We start from the raw sequence: 21,776 nt of genomic DNA on the forward strand, positions 1-21,776 counted from the left end.
CTTTTGGCTAGAACAATAAACTTTGTGACTTCCCTATGTTCATATATTGGTAATTTCTAGGGGCTGTGGTCTCAGATGATGCCAGTGTTGTTTTTAACAATTTTAGGTAAAGGTAAAGGGACCCCTGACCATTTGGTCCAGTTGTGCCCGACTCTGGGGCTGCGGCGCTCATCTCGCTTTACAGGCCGAGGGAGCTGGTGTACAGCTTCCGGGTCATGTGGCCAGCATGACTAAGCCACTTCTGGCAAACCAGAGCAGCGCACAGAAACGCCATTTACCTTCCCGCCGGAGTGGTACCTATTTATCTACTTGCACTTTGACATGCTTTCGAACTGCTAGGTTGGCAGGAGCAGGGACCGAGCAACGGTAGCTCACCCCGTCGCAGGGGTTCGAACCGCCGACCTTCTGATCGGCAAGTCCTAGGCTCTGTGATTTAACCCACAGCGCCACCCCGCGTCCCTTCAACAATTTTAAAGACACTTAAATTGCATCTACAAGCAGCCTTCTGCTGGGCCCCTTCCAGCACTGGCAATTCTCTGCGCAGAAGAGATGTTCTTTTGCTCTCCCCAAGCTTGCTTTCAGTAGGTTCTCCCTAGAAACTAAAAGTTAATACTGTTAATCTTTAACTCGTTGCATCCAGCAACCTGTTGCTTTCTACAACCCTTGGAGGTTGTTTCTCTAGAAGGGTACAGAAAAATTACTCTTGGAGGCCACTGGTTACACTCCTCCACACAACTAGCCAAACTTGTTATTGTAGGTCCAGGCAAAATACTGGCTTTCCATCCACAATTGTCTTGGCTGTAGTTTGCTGCTTTGGTTCCATTCAGTGTTTATTTCTCCCTGCCCCCAAAGAAATTTGAAATACCACCCAAGCTCTTGTCTCACTATAAACTGCTCAGCATAACATGAGTGCATTAAAGGATAAGGAATTGACAGGAGTGCTATTTTCTTTTTGAGATTTTGCTAATTTAACCACCACGGTGTTGTGAAAAAAATGAGTTTGTTACCTTTTTTTGGAAAGATACATTTGAATTATTTTTTTATCCTACCCACCCCTCTCCAAAGCACGAGATATAGAGTATGCAAAAGTTATTAAATGACTGAGAGTTCCTGATGAACCAAATAATCTGTGTGCCAAGATTTCTCAATGGAAAAGATGTGGTTTAAGATAATATTGCTTCCCATCATTGTAATCTGTTGCAGCAACTGGAATTCCACTCAGTAGACCATTGAAATTACTGGTAATAGGATTAAGCAGCAGGAAAACCAGATGCCTTCACCTGCCCCACCTGCAACAAAACATGTCTTACAGCAGGCGCTGTAACTTTCATTGTCTTCTGAGGCAGACGGATGCCAACAGCAGTCATGTCCATTCATTTTAATGGTTCTATTCAGAATAGGGTCAACATTGGCTCAGACCCAGTATGAGATAAAAGCATGCGGCAAGTTTCAGAAACGCAAGAGTCTTGTGCCACCTTCAAGGCAAACAATTTTTTGATACTGCATTCATAATCCTTCCTGAACTAGAGCCCACAGCCTAATGCATAAACTCCTATGCCATAATTAAAGCTTAGCTCTTAATGTGCTGCAATGAACGAAAGCAGGAAAATCAGCTTGCCCCGGAACATCTGTAATACAAAAAGGTTTCATGATTTCCACAGAAAGTAGTAGTAGTAGTAAATTAATTATTTGTACCCCACTCATCTGACTGGGTTGCCCCAGCCACTCTGGGTGGTTTCCAACAAATATAAAATCACAACAAAACATCAACCATTAAAACAGGGCTGCCTTCAGATTTCTTCTAAAATTCAGATAGATGTTTATCTGACGTCTGACAGGAGGGTGTTCCACAGGGCAGGCACCACTGCCAAGAAGGCCCTCTGCCTGGTTCCCTGTAACCTCACTTCTCACAGTGAGGGAAGTCTGGGCTGAACGGTGGTGGTGCAGACGCTCCTTTATCTACCAACAGTTGTTGCCTCCTTTCTTGGGAGCCATAATCCTACACCTACATAATCCTGCAAAGGAGAAATTCCCAACACCTAAAGGAGAACAAGCAACTGGTTTGGCAAACAATAGGATCCAAATCCCTGGTCTTGGCCAATGATGTAGGTGTTGGGGTCATGTTCTGCTGGTTAACTTGTGTGCCCTCTACTGGGCATTCTACAGCAGAGCACAAAACATTGTGCATCCAAGCCATGCATGCATGAGAGAGGAATCATGAGAGTTTCATTATGTTCTGTGTATCACAAGTTTCCATGTTTGCCTCGCCAGAAAGTGGCGGTATGGCAGGGAATCTAGCAATTCTAAAGTAACAGTCAGCATGACCTTGACAGAAGGGATAACAGAACTTGTTTAAGCCAGCTGGACTCAGCTTCTGGGTTGATCCAACACCTTATGCTTTTCCTCTCCTGTTACTTCCTAACATATGAATCAAGTCCAGGATGTACACCATATACAATCCTTAAGGTATAGAACCTATTTAATTAAATCCAATGCAGATATATTTCTTCCTTTCTTAATACATTCTTGTACTACACAGGCCTCAAATGTGATTAAGGAAAGGTCCCCGGATTGTCAAGGGACGCGGGTGGCGCTGTGGGTTAAACCACAGAGCCTAGGGCTTGCCGATCAGAAGGTTGGCGGTTCGAATCCCCGCGACGGGGTGAGCTCCCATTGCTCGGTCCCTGCTCCTGCCAACCTAGCAGTCCAAAAGCACGAAATGCAAGTAGATAAATAGGTACCGCTCCAGCGGGAAGGTAAACGGTGTTCCTGTGCGCTGCTTTGGTTCGCCAGAAGCGGCTTAGTCATGCTGGCCACATGACCCAGAAGCTGTATGCCAGCTCCCTTGGCCAATAAAGCAAGATGAGCGCCGCAATCCCAGAGTCGTCCACGACTGGACCTAATGGTCAGGGATTCCTTTACCTTTATCCCGGAATGTCACGGACAATATAGATGATGATTTTGGCTAACTATAGGTAGTAGACACAGGCAGGCTGGCCCAGGCAGCTGGGCAGGCAGAACAAGGTTTCCGGATATTTCCTTGTTTCTCCCCGAAGGGCTTCCTCAGCTGTTAATAGTTCTATATAATATAAATATAGGCACTTGATAATACAATGATTACTATTTGACATGTAGAAATTACAAATATAAATCTGTTACATCATGACTAAAAATATAGAATTCATACATTATTAAGCATTATCAAGAATTAGAAGATACAGAGGTTGTACATACCATCGAAGTGTGTAACGATTAAATAAGCAATGATTCTTGGACGATTTCCCAGGGTGTGGCCGCTGTCACACGCTGGCAGCTTCTAGTAGCCACAGGTGAGAGCTAAGCGCAGGGTGGGGACCAAATGCCAACAAACTAATATGTAGTTATTTATTTATTAGATTTATATACCACTCTTCATCATAAGATCTCAGGACCGTTCACAAAATAAAATACAGGACAAAAACAAGTAAATAAGTAAAGCAAAACAGCAAAATAATAAGCACCACCTTCCCACAGACAAATTTTAAAAGGTTGTAGAATATTGTTCTGTCAAAGGCCTGGTTGAAGAGGAATGTTTTTGCCTGGCGCCTAAAATATATATAATGAAGCTGTCAGGCAAACCTCCCTGAAGGGAGCATTCCATGAACGGAGCCACTACAGAGAAGACCTGTTATTGTGCTGCTACCCTCCAGACCTCACATCGAGGAGGCTCATGAAGAAGGGCCTCTGATGGTGAATGCAGAGTCTGGGACAGTTTATATGGAGAGGGGCAAGTATTGCAGTCCTGAGCCATTTAAGGCTTTATAGGTCAAAACCAGCACTTTGAATTGTGCCTGGAAACTAGAAGATGACGTGTCCCCCACCAGAGGTACTAGACTTCCTCTAACATCTGATACAAAAATAACATAAGTACATGAGATTTTATTTTAATGTGTTGTTGTCATCTTACTGGGTTGTATACAGCCGTCTTTCTGTGCATTGCGTAGAGTTGGACTAGAGGACCCTTTGTGTTATGTACTGAAGTTCTCACCCTGGGCCAGCAGGGGGGTACTGTAGATAGTTTTCACTCGGGTCCACATATGCAAATAAGGGATTGAAAGTGACGTTCAGTGATTGGATAGTTACAGAAAGTGGTTACTGTTGCGTTGTAGTGGAGTTCTATATAAGCAGGCTGGCTGAACCCTTCAGTTCAGTTCTGTTCTGGCCTGTGAATAAACAAGAGCTGTTTGAAGAATCGCTGTGTCGTCTGATATTTTCACCCACAACTTAACACTTTGAGTCCTTTCCAACTCTCCAACTATCTCCCCACCCCCAGCAGTCCTCTGTTTGATCCATTCTGGCCAGGGTTGAGATACACTCTGCTGCAGATTTAAGGGAGCACAGAGGGCTACTAGGGGAAGGAAGGGGCAAGTTCTGTTATGCAAGTGGAACCCGACTCATGTGACACTGGAGCTGTGAGCTGCTGTCTCTTTAAAAAGACAACTGTAACTTCTCCTTCAAGAGCGGGGCAGGGTTTCTGTTGACACTCGGAACAGATTTTGTTTGAGAAAAACAAAATATATATATAGTCATCTGTTTAGATAAAAATACCATTCGTTCAGCATTTTGTGGTGAGCTTCACTGGTTATCTCCGTACTTGCCCTGAGAATGAACCTATCTGGAGTGGGAGAAATCACCTTGCTTTTGCTGTTCTCAGCTCTCCATGGTCTCATTTAGACATTTATTCCAAGCCCTGCCTGGAGGTGCCTGGGATTGGACTAGGGAACTTCTGCATAGTCCATCCTCATTGATTCAAAACATACTGTGATCTTAAAGTGCCATGTGGAACATCTGCTTTAATTCCTTTAGCAGCGCTGCTGTGGAAGCAACTAGAGATATATTCTAGTCAATATTTTTTTGTAAGATTCAAATTTTCTATAAACATTTCACAGTTGTGTATTCCGACATTCTCATCTGCACACACATTGGCTCAAAGATATTTTGATTTGCTCATGAGTCAAAGACAGCATGAAGAACATGCAAAGTCATTTGGCAGCAGCAAATGTTCAGATTTGTGCTGTGAGTGATTGGAAGCTGCAAGAACAGCAGCAGACGTCAGTTGGCTCACATCTGCCAGTCAGTTGTGGCCCGAATTGCTGCCAGCTCACTCACTGTGGCCATCAGTATTCAAACAGGTGAGATGAGAGTGGAATCCTGGTCTCACTAAGGCTCCTGAGGTTTACCAACAAGTCTCTTGTGCTAATAACTTCCGTTTCATGAGAAGTTCCAAGCCCTTTAAGTGTTTTGCAGTTGGCCTAATGATTTCAACTATGCAAGGCAAACAGTACAGTGGTACCTCGGGTTAAGTACTTAATTCGTTCCGGAGGTCTGTTCTTAACCTGAAACTGTTCTTAACCTGAAGCACCACTTTAGCTAATGGGGCCTCCTGCTGCTGCTGCGCTGGCAGAGCCCAACTTCTGTTCTTATCCTGAAGCAAAGTTCTTAAACTGAAGCACTATTTCTGTGTTAGCAGAGTCATATGTAACCTGAAGCGTATGTAACCCCAGGTACCACTGTAATGTTAAGAACCACCCCCCCCAAAGAAAACCCCCACAGCTTTTGCCTGATGCCTCAAGAGACTCCATTCTAGGAAGCCAGGCACACATTCTGCAAGCAAGCTGAGTTGCAACAGCACCTAGTAAATTCATTGTCTCCTTTCGCTCTAAATCTCTACGGTTCCTCCCTTATCATTTGCAAAATTGAAATAAACAATGCAGTATTCATAATCCTCTGAGAAGTGTCAAACCAAGGTAACTGACATGGCAGTCCTTCATTTCTCCCCACCTCACAGTGACTAACTGAATACGGTAGTTTTCAGTGGCCTGAAGTTCTTGTCAAAAGAGATGAAGAGAAAAATAAATTTTTTATTGAACAAAAAAAACAATATAGGAGACAAACAATAACAGAATAATATAAGTTCAACACTATGAGCGTTTGATAATGATGTCAAAAAAAATTGAAATGGATACAATATCTCAAGAGTCTCCTCCAGCACCATAATTCAAAAGCATCAGTTCTTTGGCGTTCAGCCTTCTTTATGGTCCAGCTCTCACTTCCATACGTCACTACTGGGAAAACCATAGGTTTAACTATAGGGACCTTTGTTAGCAAGGTGATGTCTCTGCTTTTTCAGATGCCGTCTAGGTTTGTCATAGCCAGAGGTAAAGGGGCATAGCAACAGAAGTGACTATTAGTTTTGAACAGTAGGCTACATTCCAAAAATACAAAAACCAGAGGCTTCACATACACACATCCAGGCAAGCAAGAGGCATTTTCAGAATTCAAGCGTCTATTGTTTCCACACCAAAGGACTCGCGAAGGGTTTGGAGCAGAGCTGGTGCGAGGTGTAGCCTGGGAAGTGGCCTTGCGGAAAAGGCTTGACCCAGGAAAAGGACCAAGGGCCAGATAGAGAGGCCTGGGTAGCTGTATTGATCTGTAGAGCATGAGGTTCCCCACTCCTGAGGTTTAGGATATGGCAGAAAGTCAATGGAGCAGATATTTATCTCTTCCCATCCTGTGAGCCAATTTTGACAGGTTTGGGGCCCCACCTACATATCAATTATCTTGTGTCTGGATGATATCAAGTGATATAGTTTGGCCCCTTAAAACTCTACAATTCAATGATTCTGTGGTCCAGCTGAGATTCCTGTATTGTAGTGGGTTGGACAAGATGACCTGTGGTGTCCCTTCCAACTCTACAATTCTATGATTTTATGACCATCTGTCACAGCAGACATACAGGGTGGGGATATGGGAGCACCCAGCAGGATCTACCCCTGACCACTTGCTGATCAGCTTATAACACTCCATGACATCAGGTGAGTGACAAGTGGAGGTAGTTAGGGGGGGAATGACCTTGTGGGCCAATTCACTGGCTGATCCACAGACTCGAGGTTCCATAGCCTTGGGCTACAATGTCAGCGTGCCTCCTCCGTTGCAGTTGCCCACATTCTGCTCAATAATTTCACCCTATTTTAGCCAATGCATCTGAGACGCTTGCAGAAGTATCTGTCATGACTGCAACCAGGGGCGTAGGAGGGGGGGTGCACCCCAGGTGTCATCCCAGAGGTGGGGTGACAAAATCCTCTCTGGGCAGATCGCCGCTGCCCCAATCGCACCTCGGGCAGATTGCCACCAGACTGATTGAACCCCCAGGTGGATCGCCCCGCCCCCTGGCATGTGCATGACTAGTTCTGCTGCTGACTGCAACACAGCTGGCATTGCAACAGCAGCATGGAGCTTATAGGCCACACAGCCACCAATCTTTTAAAAGATAGCAGAGTTGTAAAACTCTTTTGAAGAGTTCTCCAGAGCAGGCAAGTTCAGAGAAGGAACATCCATAATATTTTCTGCGCTTGGGGACTACTGAAGAGCCATACATGGCTGTTTTAATGGGAAGGAAACATTATTGAACAGTGCTTAATCTCTTTCATATGCATCCACACACAGATACCAGAGGAGATCTGTGTTTTGCTTATGTTTTGGCAATACTAGTATAACTAATCCTGCCAATAATTTTGGACTGTGGTTGAAACATTCTCCTTTCCCTCTGGAGGAAATGTGCAAGAGCTCATTCATGTTCTCTGTTGACATACATCCAGACCTTGGAAGTTCACGATTCAAATCTTACTCCAAATTAGGGTCTCACTGGGGCCACGTTCACACCAAACATTCAAAGTACTGTGATACCACTGTAAACCAAAGGCTGCTGTTCTTACAGCAGCCAACCAGATGCCTATCAGAAGCCTGCAAGCCGGACCTGAGTGCAGCAGCAACTCGCTCCTCTTGCAGTTTCCAGCACCTGCTATTCGAAAGCATACAGCCTCTGCCAGTGGAGGTAGAAGACAGGCATCAGGCAGAGCCGGCCCACCCAAGAGGCAAGGTGAAGCGACCACCTCAGGTAGCAGAATCCAGAAGTGCAGAAAATCCCAATGTAGATCTTCACCACTCACGCTTTGTTCCCTGGCGGCAAGGATGCCATTTTGTGGTTCATTCACCTCAGGCGCCGAAATGTCTTGGGCCGGCCTTGCTATTCGGGTTGGTAGCCATTAAGATTTGGGCTTTATTGGCTGAAACAAAAGATAGCCCTTGTCTATAGTTGTGTACACAGCTCCGAAAATCCCTCCTGAGGGAAGTTTGTCTCAGCTCCCCCTATAAATTTTGGTGGATGACAAAATACCCCCCTCAAAGGCTTTTGGCTTCTAACATCTGGATTTAATAGCTGGCTCAAGATGAGCTGCTTATTTGTAGGCATCGCTCTGTCTCCTGCAGATGCTTTTTGAATGTTGTTTTATGCTGTGCTGACTTCGGTAATTAGCAATTTTAACTGTTTCAAGTGATGACTTTAGTTGCACCTTTTACTATTTATAGGAAAAGTGAGGGGTAAATGTTTTAGATAAACAAACTCCACTTGTGGTCCTCTGGGTTTGAGGTACATTAGTTCTACGCTAAGGCAAAAAATAAAATAAAATTCACTTGTAGTTAGTGGGGTCTCCTGATACTTTCACATGTACTGTATATGCCTGTTTTATTACCATTACTATTATTTATTCTACCTTCCTGAGCAGTGGTTCTGCTCCTGCTGCTTTGTCTCCTAAATCACTTTATCTTTTCCTCAGCCTTTTGTATTTCTGACCTGCCCTGTAGGGCTACTTGTTCTGAGGGAGGTCTGTCGTGTTTTAAATCTCCACCCGCACCCCAGGCACAAATATTCCTGTTTTTTCCTCTACCAGAAGCTGTGGAAGAGGCTACAGTAACGTTTTATCGGGGGTTTTTGTGTGCAAGCGTGTCCGTTTAGGGAAGAAAACACGACGAACGCGCTGCACCCCCAATCCAGGGCGGGCGGGAAATCGGCGTGTATTATGTAAACAGGAGCGAATGCTTCGGTTGCTATTCCCCTCCACCCCCGCCATAAATTTATTTCACCAGCACCAGTAAATACTAATACAAATACTAGTACTATTAATAACAGAAGAGTGTGGTGCGCATGGTGGGCTGCGGCTGCCTGGCCGCTTTCTCTATTTCCAAAGCTTCCCTCAGCCCTGAGAGAAGACGAAGGCCCGCTGAGGGACGAGGGTGATGTAATAACCACCCGGCCTCAGCAAACAACTCCGCCTCGCCTCCCTCCTCAGCCAGCCCCAACATCCGGGCTCTCGCCGCGCGCTGCGCCACAGCCGGCGGCACGAAAGGGAAAAAATGACCAACGACCGTCGAAAGCTGCTACTCAAGGAGACGCGGGCTTGGGGTTGGACGGACGGAGGGGAGAGGCGGGGCAAAAGGCTAGAAATCGCGCGCCCATTGGCCGCTCAGGGAGCGAAAGCTCGAGCCGGCGTGCGTGCTTGCGTGTTTAGTAGGGGAGGGGGGGAGACAACTGCGCGTGCACGCACGCACGGCACGTACGCAGGCCAGGCATAGGAGGCCGGCGGGAGAGTTCCTTTTCCCCCTCGTCTCTCTCGCGGGCGTGCCTCCCCTGCCTTGTTATACAGCCGACTCAGCCCGCGCACGCGCGGTGTGGCGAGGCGAGCTCGCGCTTTCGGCGTCTTCTCCGCTCCGCGCTTACGTCGTCCTCCTCCCCTCTCCCTCGCGCGCTGGGTGGTTCTCTTTGCGCGTGCGCGACCCTTTGCTCGCTTGCTTCGGTTGCCCGCCCGCCTGAGGGAATTGAAGCGGAGTTGAGGCGGGTGCTGGTGGGGTGCGGACGGGGAAGCGCGTTGAGGCGCCGTCGCCGCGAGGGGAAGAGGGGAGACCCGCGTGCGGCGCGGGAGGGGAGGGGTGGGCGACGGGGAGGCCGGGCGAGATGAGCGCTCGGCTCCCCGCTAGGGCCAGCCAGGAGGAGCAGCAGCAGCAGCAGCACAAACAGCGGCCGCGGCTGCCTTCGCCGCAGTCGCCGCCGCCGCCATCGTCTCGCCCCGTCTGAATGAACTGAGGCGAGAGAGGCCGCTTTCGCCGGCTCGGCCCGGTCTGGCCCAGGCCTCCTCCCTGCGCCGCTTCGGAGCGCCCACTCAGAGCCCCCTCTCCCGTAGGGTAAGTGGAGGCCCCGAGGGTGGCTGAGGGGAGGCCTCGGGTGCGCCTGGGTGGAGGGAGAGAGAAAGGCCCAAGAGGAGGAGGAGGCCGCCACCGCCGCCGCCTGGATCTTGGGCCTGGAAGCCAGTGGGGAGGAAGGGCGAGGAGGCGCCCGACCTGCGTGTCGTCGAGGATGAGGCGTCTCTCTCCGTGTGTGTTGTAATCCTCCTCAAAAGATCCGGCGGACCCAGACCCCCCCCCCCCCGCCGCCAGCAGCTGGCATTTTAAAACACGAGCTGCTGGGGGTGGGGCAGAGACGGTGGCAAACTGGCTCTGGGAATCGGGTGTTTCCGTGCACGGATCTGCCCCTAGGAGCTTACAGTCGGAAATCCTGCACGGGGGCTTGGGAGTGGGGGTTAAGGCGGCAGCAGAGGGGGAAAGGAACCAGGGTAGCTGAGAAAGACTTAAATGTCTTCAGTTCCTGGTGTGGGCGAGTTAATTCCACCCCCACTTTTCCTTACTAGTATATGTATGTATGTATGTATGTGGGTGGGTGTGAATTTGGGAGGCCTTAAAAGTAAGTCAGTTCCTAGTGCAAAGAGACTCTTGCTCTCTGAGTCGTTGGTTCCAGCCCCAGGTTGGGCTGAAGATTCCTGCATTGCAGGGGGTTGGACTAGGTGGCCCTCGGAGGCCCTTCCAACTCTGTGATTCTGTTATTCCTAAGCCAAAACCATGCTCTTTTTCTTCAGTTTATTTTAAACACCCTAATATGCTGAGCCTTTAATATATACAGGGCGCTCAATCTGACAGGCAAGTCTTTACGCGTTTCCTTGTGGGAGGGAAGAAGACTCTTTGATTTTGGCAGAACTTACTTATTTAGCACCGCAATCTGAAACAGAGAGAAAGGTTTTAGTTGTGTGTGTGTGTGTGTGTGTGTGTGTATAGAAGGCGGCCAAATGTTTGGGATTTGATTCCTCTGTGTTCATTGTTCATGCCAACCCAATCCGGTGATGACGTAGCTGGATGTCTGTATCTTCCCCTGGAGGGATGGTGGTGGGCGAAAAAGCTTGCTGTCTGCCAGGATTTATTAATAATGGTTATAAGCACACATTCTCCTCCTCCTGCAAAGCATTCTGCTATCATTCACAGAGAACCATTAATAAATGAGTCTATTTATAAAGCGCCCCACCCTACTGCATCATCCACTTTGCTAGGTATATACTTTCAGATGTGCAATATTTATGAAGCAGTCTGCCTCAGTGATTGCCTTCCTACACACACAGCTATTGCTGTCTCTTTTTAGAAGAAAAAAAAAGGTGTGGGAAAGGGAAATGAACCCAAACAAAAAAGGGTTATGTAAATGTGCCGCTTCTTGTGATACTTTGAATAGTGGAAGTGGGTGTGAGATGCTGTTTTCAGAGGGCTGTACTATTGCCCATTGAAATGCAAAAGGTAATTTATTATATTTTTTTCAAGTCTGCATTTTTTTTTAACACAACAGTGATGCTATAGTTATTTATGGTGCATGTTATGATTTTGGCTCTGTCTAGTTCGTGCTAAAAATATTCCAGATTCTGCACCAAGCAACTATGAATTCTGGTGTGTGTGTGTGTGTGTGTGTGTGTGTGTGTGTGTGTGTGTTATGCAACACAAGAAGGTTTGCATATATTTGTTGTGCTCTGCTTTTAGTAGTTGGGGAGGGGCATAAAGTTATATATGACACAGAAGCCCATCTTCTGATCAGTGTAAATTTTGCTTAGCCTTCTCACCCCCAGATTTCATGAGACATTTCTTAGCTATAAGGGGGGGGGGGCACAAAAGCTGTGACTTGGTTGTTAAGTTTTGGATCCATTATGCAGTCTTGCGTGTAAGTAATTTGATAAGAATACACATTTCTGGTGCTTGTAGTTTAAAATACAGATCGTTTTATAAGTCTATAAAAGGGGATAATTTTTAAAAACACAGATTTTGGGTTTAGGATTCAGATTTTGTTGTAGAAAACAGCAAGTTGCATAGTTACTTCAGTGTGGTGATTGCCCATCTTATGATGTACTAGTTAGAGTATGTGATTTTCTCACAAACAAGAATTGAATCTTATTGAGGAATCACTCTGCAAATGTGTTTTCTTAAAGCAGGTATCTATATTGGAACATGGAGAGAACAGTTTATTACCAGTGCTTTTTCTCTTAAAAAATGCTTTGGGTGCTCATTTTCCTACTCATATTGAAATACTGCCCCTCAATGAGGCCAAACTTAGATTCACAAAATGTTTAGGGGTATGCATACCCCCAGGTTCCCCCCAGAAAAAAGCACTGCTTATTGCCATAACCTAGTAGACAGACATTTTCCTCACATGTGTTTTGAGTTCTCAGGTTGAAAAAGAAGTTGAAAAGACTCTTCAATTACTACTGTTATAATGATGTTTAAAAATGTGACCTAGCATATTTTCCCTTAGTCTGCAGACAGTGCTGCAGTGCTTGCTGTTGAAGGCGTTGTCAGTCCCTAAGAGTGAAGGTAAGATTTCACTCCTCAGAAGAGTGAGCCTTAGAAGAGCCCTAATGGAAGTAGTTGAGCTGTCAGATTTTCTTTCCCTTTATAAAGCTGTGTAAATAGTAGAAATGAGTACTGTGCTTAGAAGCACAGTTTGGCAGAATATAGGGAATATGTGAGGATATAGCGTAGCCAGGTAATCTTCCTCTGGGGCTCTGCTTTCTTTCAAGAGCCAGATGGGTGGAATATTTATACATGCAGATGACAGCTAGAGACTAATACTAAACATGGCAAAATAGTTTAAGAACTCTCATCATACCACTTTCCACCCACTGGAGCTGGGCTTATTGCCGGAACCCCTATGAGAGCCTTTGCTTATTCTGGTTGAAAGCTCGTATGCTTTTCACTCCCTGTTATAAAGCAACTGTATGGCAATCAAATCCTACTGACTTCTCTTCCATATACTATATTAAGGATTAAGTGATAATTGTCTTGGGCTAAATTGTTGTGTTTGTGGAACAAGGTCCAGTCCTGCAGCAGAACTATCTCCCCTCTCCTCTCCTTATGCCCCCTAAGCCTGCTCTGCAGGGTTGGTAGAACCCCCAGAACAGCTTTAGGAGGTGCACAGGGGGAGGATAGAGAAGAAAGTCCTGTTGCACAAGTGTACTTGTTCCCTGGACACATACTCCATTTAGCACTACATAGAATTCCACCCCACGTTTTACTATAAAGAGTCCTCACATTCTCTAGTGTGCTTAAGGAACTACCTACGTTAGAAAAATCTTTCCATTTTGTGGTTGAGGAACTAAGATAGTGACTATATTGAAAGCCACATAGTGACAGTGTTGTGGGGATCCCTCTTTTTCAGGTCTAAAACCAACCCTAGTGCAGTGTTTCTCAAATTTGGGCCTCAAGCTGTTGATGGATCACAACTCTCATCATCCCCAGCTAGCAAGACCAGTGGTCAGGGATGATAGGAGTTGTCGTTCAACAACAGCTGGAGACCCAAGTTGGAGAAACGCTGCTCTAATGGCGCTCATTTTTATTCATTCTTTGGGCTTTGTCCTCATTCATCTTCTCCACTAGCCTTTCAGATTAGTTCAAAGTTTAACAGTGAGTCTACCCATCTGTGTGTACATGTGTTATGGTAAAAAGTTCTAGAGGGGTCACTATGTTAGTCGGTTGCAGCACCCCCCCTTTTTTTACATGTTAAATTAATTATAATGTAAGCTTTTGTGGTCTAGAAACCATTTCCTGAGAATTGTTATCTTTTCTTAGCTGGTATATAGAGGGGTACCTCGGGTTAAGTACTTAATTTGTTCCGGAGGTCCATTCTTAACCTGAAACTGTTCTTAACCTGAAGCACCTCTTTAGCTAATAGGGCCTCCTGCTGCCGCTGCGCCGCTGGAGCACAATTTCTGTTCTCATCCTGAAGCAATATTACCCAATAAAATATTACCCAATATTACCCAATAAAATATTACCCAAGGTAATATTTCTGGGTCAGCGGAGTCTGTAACCTGAAGCGTATGTAACCCGAGGTACCACTGTATACAGATGGCCCATAGATCTGGTTAGCTACTTGTCTAGAATGAATTACTTGTTCTAAGAGAGTGACTAATTTCACCTCTACTCTCAACAGTCCTGTGAGGTAGGTCATTGTTCATTTTGGTGTAATGCAATATATATATGTGATAGCAACTTCAACAAATGATTAGGGGAAAGTGAGGGAAGTGGTTCAAATGTTCCTTAATGTGGAAACCACTAACCTGTAAGCCAGGCATCCCCAACATTTGGCCCTCCAGATGTTTTGAACCACACTTCCCAGCATCCCTGACCACTGGTCCTGTTAGCTAGCGATCATGGGAGTTGTAGGCCAAAACATCTGGAGGGCCGCATGTTGGGGGTGCCTGCTGTAAGCAGTTCTGTATCAAGATTGGGAATCGTGCTGCATTGGAGGGAAGGAGTTTGACCAGTAGAGCAAGGAAGTATAGAACTGGGTTCCTAATCTGGTGAGACCGGAAACCAAGTCCACTTTCTAATTTTTGTGGGGATTAGTGGCTGAGCTCAGAATTTTAGATTTACTTCAGTACCTTCATCAATCTAGTAATCAGTAATCTTAGACGACTTCTAGACTATTTGTCAGGTTTGAGATTATATTTCTATAAAATTCTAATAGATTTATATTAGAAAACCAAAGTTGGTTAAATGCTATGAAACTACATTATAAATCTTTAGAAAGGCCTCATTTTGTGGGCAGGGCAGATGAGTCATATGTAGAAGACCCTACATCTGGTCCCTGGCTTCTCATATTAAAATGCTTAGGTGGCAGGTCTGGCAAAGACCTTATTCCTCAGACTTCAAAGAACTGCAACCTGTAGATAGTACTGTACTAGATGCACCAGTGATTAGACTCTCTATAAGGAAGCTTCCTGTGTTCATTTGATATATCCCAAAGAATTAAATTTTGAAAAACAATTTTAAACACGCAAACTGTAAAATGCTAGTCTGGAAGCTGTTGCAGAATGCAGCGAAGAGCAAGCTGCGTAGAGTGTTTTGCTCTTACTTTGGCTCAGCTTCATTGGTTGCCTAAATCTGGACAGAGTTCAAAGCGTTGGTTGCTTTAAGAAGCCCTTACATAGTCACTTTGGCATCATCATCACTTTTGTCGCAGCTTCTTGCTTTAGTGTGATGGCCTGACATCTTTATCTTTGGGCAGTGTCTTTGGCCATTTCTCTGGTGTTTTAATGGTTGGTTTAGAGTCTTTGACCGTCGGAAGGCTATTTAATGCTAGCTAGTGATTGGATATCTATTTCTGCTGCTGTTTTAGTTCTTAATATTTTCTTTTGTAATTTTTTTAATATTATCATTTTGCATTTGGATCTTTTGTGAGCTGCCTCATATTGAGTCCAAACAATGTACTTTAAATAATAAATAAGGTCTTATATCTGGCCAATGAGATATGTTAGGCTGAGAGATAATTTAAGGTCACCCAGGAAATTTCTTATCTGAGTAGGGATATGAACCTAAAACACTCTAACCAAAGTCCAGTTCTCTGGTGTATACCACAGTGGCTCACATTATGGATGCTGTTGTGGATCCTTTTTTAAAACAGTTGTAATTGCTGTTGATGGTGTTTTAAATTATTTTACTGATGTAATCACACTAATTATTTTTATGTGTTCACTGCTTTGGACACAGCTTTGGCAGCAAAGAATGCAGTACAGAAATGTTTCCTGCTTTACAGTGCAAACCTATACATATGAACTCAGGTGAACATCAGTGGGACAGGTAAAAATAGGGTGGCAGCTTTCATAAGAAAAGGCAGTCGTGGGTACTTTTTGGGGTGGTGTTGCATGCATTGCATAGTTCAGGTTTTTTTTGGGGGGAAACACCACTTAAATTGAGTTTTCTTGATGTAAAGACTTGCAATAATGGTGTGCTGCTGTAACAGTGTGCTGTGTGGGGGGTAAGTAGGGTTGTATGTTTGTTTTGTGCTTTGTTATGCCATTCTGAGTGGGTACTGACACCTATAACAACTTAGGTTTCTTTTGATGTAGCTGGCTCCATGATGGCCAGAAAGCAACATTTTAAATAGTATTTTATTTATCATTTTCTCTTTTATAACAAACAACAGATTACATAAGAGCATTTCATTACTTCCGTTCCCCCTTTTCCATGGTTCATTTTAGTTTTCTTTATCTAACTGCATATTCAAAAAGCTCAATCCCCCTTTAAATTCCCCCTATAATTTCATTTTAATTCATTTTCCTGCTTCTATTATTCAATCCACGCATTCCATCAGTTTTATCTGCCACTCCTATTTAGTTGGTACTACTGCTTAGAAAGTAACATGTTAATGATGATAGCATCGTTTCTCACCCAGTTGCATGCCCTGATGTCCTGGGTATGTTCATTATCCCAATGAATTAAAGCATTTGTTTCTTGATGCCAGTACAGTGATCCTAATTGTTTAGCAAAATAGTCATAAGGTCAGGCCTCTCATATTTCTGTTTCTGGAATACTAAATTAAGCAAGACAGTATAACATTGATAACTTAAGTAGCACATTTGTGAAAAGCAGGTGGATCCCACAGCCTTTGTTCTTTTTGGTAATTGGTGCTTGCTTTTGAATTTTAGTAAGCTTTTGTCTCTATTTCAAGTCTACATAGAGTATCTGGGGCTGTTTCTCCTTTAGGTGACATGATATCTAGGAGCTGTGTATGAATGATATGGCAGTATGGCTTATCATGTGGGTCTTGGAATTCAGTGCTGTGGTGAAGACTCAATGATTAGCCCTATCTACAGTATGTGGTTGCATTATCCCATCCTTGTGGGATCACTTCATGGGAAAGTAGCTAACCACATTGCTACATCTAAAGGGCACCTGAGCATCCCAAGGTGATCAGTAGCTGTATCTTTAACCCAGACATGAGAAAAGACTTGCCAGCTTGAGCCCTGCTTCACCCAAAAAGGATTTCCCTGACCCCTTAAAGCAGTCAACCAGAAATAAAACTTGAACGTTGATTGCAAACTAGGGACCCATCCTCCATCTTTGGTCTTTGCCTTTAATGCTGATCTTTTTTCCTCCTCACATCTCCCCATTTATTCCTGATGATCCCTTGAGCCTATACTTTGCTTTGCATCCGAATTTCTACAAAGGCTAGTATTCAAAAGAAACTCTGGAAATGAAATGCGGTGTCAAATATGACCAGATAAAAGTTTCTTTGGAACAGAGAACTCTCTAGTTTAACAAACGTTGAACAAAAGTACCTTCTTGTGTTTATAAGATCAGTTTGAAATTGAAATGTTGTCTAAATAAAAAGGTAGTATAAATTAAAATAAATTTGAGTATCTGGCAGCACCTACAATTTAGTTAAATATCAAATATCAACATTGGAGGTTTTAAAGCAGAGATTGGATGGCCATCTGTCATGGATGCTTTAGTTGAGGTTCTTGCTTTGCATTGGGTTGGATTGGATAAGGCTCCCTTCCATCTCTACAATCCTACGAGTCTATGAAACTTTCCTCAGTTGGATAAGATTGAGCCAAGCTAGGTAAAGTAATATATTACTTCTTTATCTCCTTTATGTTTGCACTGCAAAACTCAGCAAATGTGTTTTCATGCTTTTACATAAGCAGCTTTGGCTTTCATCCAAGTATTGCTGCACATATTTTAACTGTTACACATGTGAGAAGTTGCACTGACTTAAGTACACAAAAGACTGGTATTACATGCCTTTCTGGATCAATAACTATAAAACACAGTGATTCACATTTATATCAGAATGTTATATTTGTTTCAAGGTGATTTCCCCCCCCCCCCGAAACAACAACAACACTAGACTAGAAAACTGAACTCTACAACAGAAGACACGATTTGTTTATATCATGACCAGTAATGTGATGTCAGCATTTTGTTTAAAAATGTGTTAACATAGATTAATATCTTATTGGATGAACTAGCTGCTCTAAGGGATGCGGGTGGCGCTGTGGGTAAAACCACAGTGCCTAGGACTTGCCGATCGTATGGTTGGCGGTTCGAATCCCCGCGGCGGGGTGAGCTCCTGTCTTTCAGTCCCAGCTCCTGCCCACCTAGCAGTTCAAAAGCACCCTCAAAGTGCAAGTAGATAAATAGGTACCGCTTTATAGCGGGAAGGTAAATGGCGTTCCGTGTGCTGTGCTGGTGCAGGCTCGCCAGAGCAGCGATGTCACACTGGCCACGTGACCCGGAAGTGTCTGCGGACGGCTCCGGCTCCCGGCCTCTAGAGTGAGATGAGCGCACAACCCTAGAGTCTGACAAGACTGGCCCGTACGGGCAGGGGTACCTTTACCTTTTTACCTAGCTGCTCTAAACTCCAATGTAGGGATGGAGAACCTATAGCCCTCCAGATGTTGCTTGGCAGTAATTCCCACCATCTTCTGATGATTGACCAAGTTGGTTGGGACTAAATGGAGTTGGGAGTCCAAGTACATCTGGAAGGTTTCTCACTCCTGCTGTAGTGAAAGCAGTGTTAGAAACTGAAGTATGAAAGCTGGGAGCTAAATGGCACCTTAAACCTAGGTTATGGGCCCAACTACGGAATGTCTATGCGTTTTTTTTAATAACAAGAATGCAAACTGAAAATGAATGAACTGCAACTAAATATTATGTTCATTTTTCACATGGTCTTGTCCTTCCCCCCCTGCCCACCCCCCTAATATTCTTAAGAGGGTCTCTTCTCCAGTCTTCAAAGAGTAGCTTGAAGTAGGGAGGCAGAAAAAGGTCCTTCTTTTCTTCTACTCTGCAGTTTAAATCTGAAATCTTAGGCGCAGTACTGTGCCCAGAGCTCAGAAACTGCTCATGCTAATGAAATTCCCTGTCGCAAAATGTGCCTAGAACAGGCACCCCCAAACTCGGCCCTCCAGATGTTTTGGGACTACAACTCCCATCATCCCTAGCTAACAGGACCTGTGGTCAGGGATGATGGGAGTTATAGTCCCAAAACGTCTGGAGGGCCAGGTTTGCCTATGGCTGGCCTAGAACAATGGGAGTTTTGAACACTGAGTTTGGCAGCATATTCTACAGCAGATAATCTATTAACCATGAAAATGTTGATAGAAAAATGTGACGACTATACCTATATATGTTGGATTCATTGACTAGGAAAAAGACTTTGATACTATTGAAACCTGGGCATTACAGTGGCCATTACAAAATTGCAGAATTGATATCAGATGCAACCAGCTACTACAAGAAATAGCAGACAAGGCAGCAGCAACTTATCATCTCCATATAAATACCAATCCAGTACATTTGAAAAGAGGCATAAGACAAGGAGATAACTTCTCACCTGAGCTAATTTACACTTGCCTTGAAAGATATGTTTTAAAAGCTTTATTGGCCAGAAAGGGGAATTAATGTTAACAGAGGATCTAAGATATGTTGATGATACAGTCATAATAGCTAAAAATAATCCTGGAAGAACTAAACCAGAGGTTCCCAAACTTATTTGGCCTACCACCCCCTTTTCAGGAAAGCGCCCCCTTGGGTTCAGTCCAATCTGCCCCAGGAGCGGGACTGGTGCTCACAAAATTAACTAAACTAAATTAAGAATAAAAAAGGTAGGACCGAAGATGAATTTAGCTAAGACAAGTTAGAGAAATAGAGCAGGTTGAAGATTATGCTTAGGACAAAAATCACAAAAGTCTGAAGTTAAAAGGCACATCTGCAGGAAATGTGCTCAGGCTGATGGAACAGAGGAGTGCTACTGTGCAGACCATACAATTTAAAAAAAATCTAGGTGATGGCCACCCATGCAGTGGGTGGACAATCTGAAATTGACAGCAGGCCTTATGATGCAGATAGCAAAAAACGGAATGTTGAAGAGAACTTGAAGAAGCGTATATCCAGAAGAGAAGGCCTTCTTCACTTGCTTATCCTCGGTATCTGTATCTACACATTTAAATTCTATTCCTTTGCTAGGTGCCCTGGTGGGAGTAGGTATGTTATTTCATGATTCAAGTCCCTTCTATTTGTAAGCAAAGGGGGAAAGGGGCTGCCGTTAGGAAAGCATGCAGGACTCTGTAAGGGGTATTAGAACATGATAATGTCAGGGCAAGAAGCACCATTCTTCCATTCTAAGAGGCAGGAAACCACCAGAACTTTGGGAAGAAGACATTAAGTTCCCCCTATCCTAAGGTGAATGGCTTGGATTTACCATGCTTGAGGTAGGAAGAAAACATTGGAGCTTTTAAAAAATCTATAGACTGTCAGTCAATCAATTAATTTCTACCATCCCCACCCCTGGAGGCCAGGGAGGCTACTTACTTACTCACTAAATTTCTGTGCCACCCTTCATCTGCAGATCACAGAGTGGTTTACAATTTAAAAATTCATTTTTGCCTAGTGCCTAAATATGCATAACGAAAATGTCAAGCAAGGCTCCCTGGGGAGAGGCTTCCACAAGCAGGGAGCCACCGCAAAAAAGGCCAGCTCTTATGCTGCCACCCTCATGACCTTGTGAAGGAGGGCCTCAGATGATGATCACAGTGTCCAGGTTGGTTCAAATAGGAAGAGTCAGTCTTTGAGGTATTGTGGTCCTCAGCCATTTAAGGCTTTATATGTCAAAACCAGTACTCTGAATTGGGCCCAGAAACTAATTGTCAGCCAGTGCAGTTGGGCCAGAATTGCTGTTATATGCTCAACTTGACTTGCCCTGGTGAGCAGCTTGGCCACTGAATTTTGCACCACCTAGTTTCCAAACCATCATTAGAGGCAGCCCCACGTATAACACATTGCAGTAATCTAACCTAGAGGTTACAAGAGCATAGATGATAGAAGTTAGGCTTTCCCTGTCCAGATAGGGGTCACCTGGGCCACCAGTTGAAGCTGATGGAAGGCACTCCATGCCACCAAGGCCACCTGAGCCTCAAGCCTTCAGAAGTTGCAAACATGACTACCACATACACAGAATATATGTTTGCTTCAGATAGTCAACTGACATTTGAGTTTTCAGAACTTACTAGCTAGTTCAGAATCTAACTTTTGCCACTTTATTGGCCACTTATCTAGATGTTTATTATATACTTACACTTTTGCACTTGAACAAAGTTGTTAAGACATCCTGTTGATCTTGTACTGTGATGACATTGACAATCTATTCCTACGCTTTCCTGTCTTGGTATGCTTTTAGAGGGCTATATTTATGCTTTTGATGTTGGGTGCCTCCAGAAAGCATGCATGCAGTCATTGCTATACCCTTTATAACAGTTTGTCATCACTTCACTTTATAGCATGGTGTGCAACACTGAAAATATTTGGGTCTCTGTCATATACATTTCAGTACCATTGGTGGTACTTGTTGGGTACTTTATCCATCATGAGATTGCTCATAAATTAGCAAAACATAGTTATTTTTCTGTATTCAAGAGGCCTGCTCTCTAGAATAATTTCTGGAGATTTGTGTATGAGTCAAAATGCTGAGCGCTGACATCATTAGCACTACATTAAAAGAGCATGTGAACTGTTGTCATAAACAAACAGATGTTAACTTTGGAAACGTTATGTGGTTTGTCATGGGGGAAACATGGTTTCTGAAAACACACTGCTACTTTGAAAGCTTTTCCCACTGCTGTATATCCAGAAAGTATTTCTCATTCATGTCATGTACCCACTTGTTTGGCATTTACCCAGAAATAAGCAGTAAATTGTTTTGGAAGAGTACATGTGCACTTTCTTGTGAAGAACTTGGTGTACACTTAGCTGAAAGG

At 44.2% G+C, this 21,776-nt stretch overlaps 1 protein-coding gene across 2 annotated transcripts in view; it reads left to right on the plus strand.

The window, feature by feature from the left end:
* Positions 1–9,501: 9,501 nt before the first annotated feature.
* The window catches only part of PPM1A (protein phosphatase, Mg2+/Mn2+ dependent 1A), a 35,847-nt gene continuing 23,572 nt past the window's right edge, over positions 9,502–21,776 (plus strand). Inside the window, exon 1 of one of the 2 annotated variants that reach the window (XM_053402033.1) lies at positions 9,502–10,056. The gene's annotated coding sequence lies outside the window, so the exon portion shown is untranslated. The remainder of the gene's footprint in view (positions 10,057–21,776) is intronic. The other variant, XM_053402117.1, reaches the window with a different exon arrangement.

The sequence above is a fragment of the Podarcis raffonei genome, chromosome 1 (genome assembly GCF_027172205.1).
Source record: "Podarcis raffonei isolate rPodRaf1 chromosome 1, rPodRaf1.pri, whole genome shotgun sequence".
In the NCBI taxonomy this organism is placed as follows: Eukaryota; Metazoa; Chordata; class Lepidosauria; order Squamata; family Lacertidae; genus Podarcis; species Podarcis raffonei.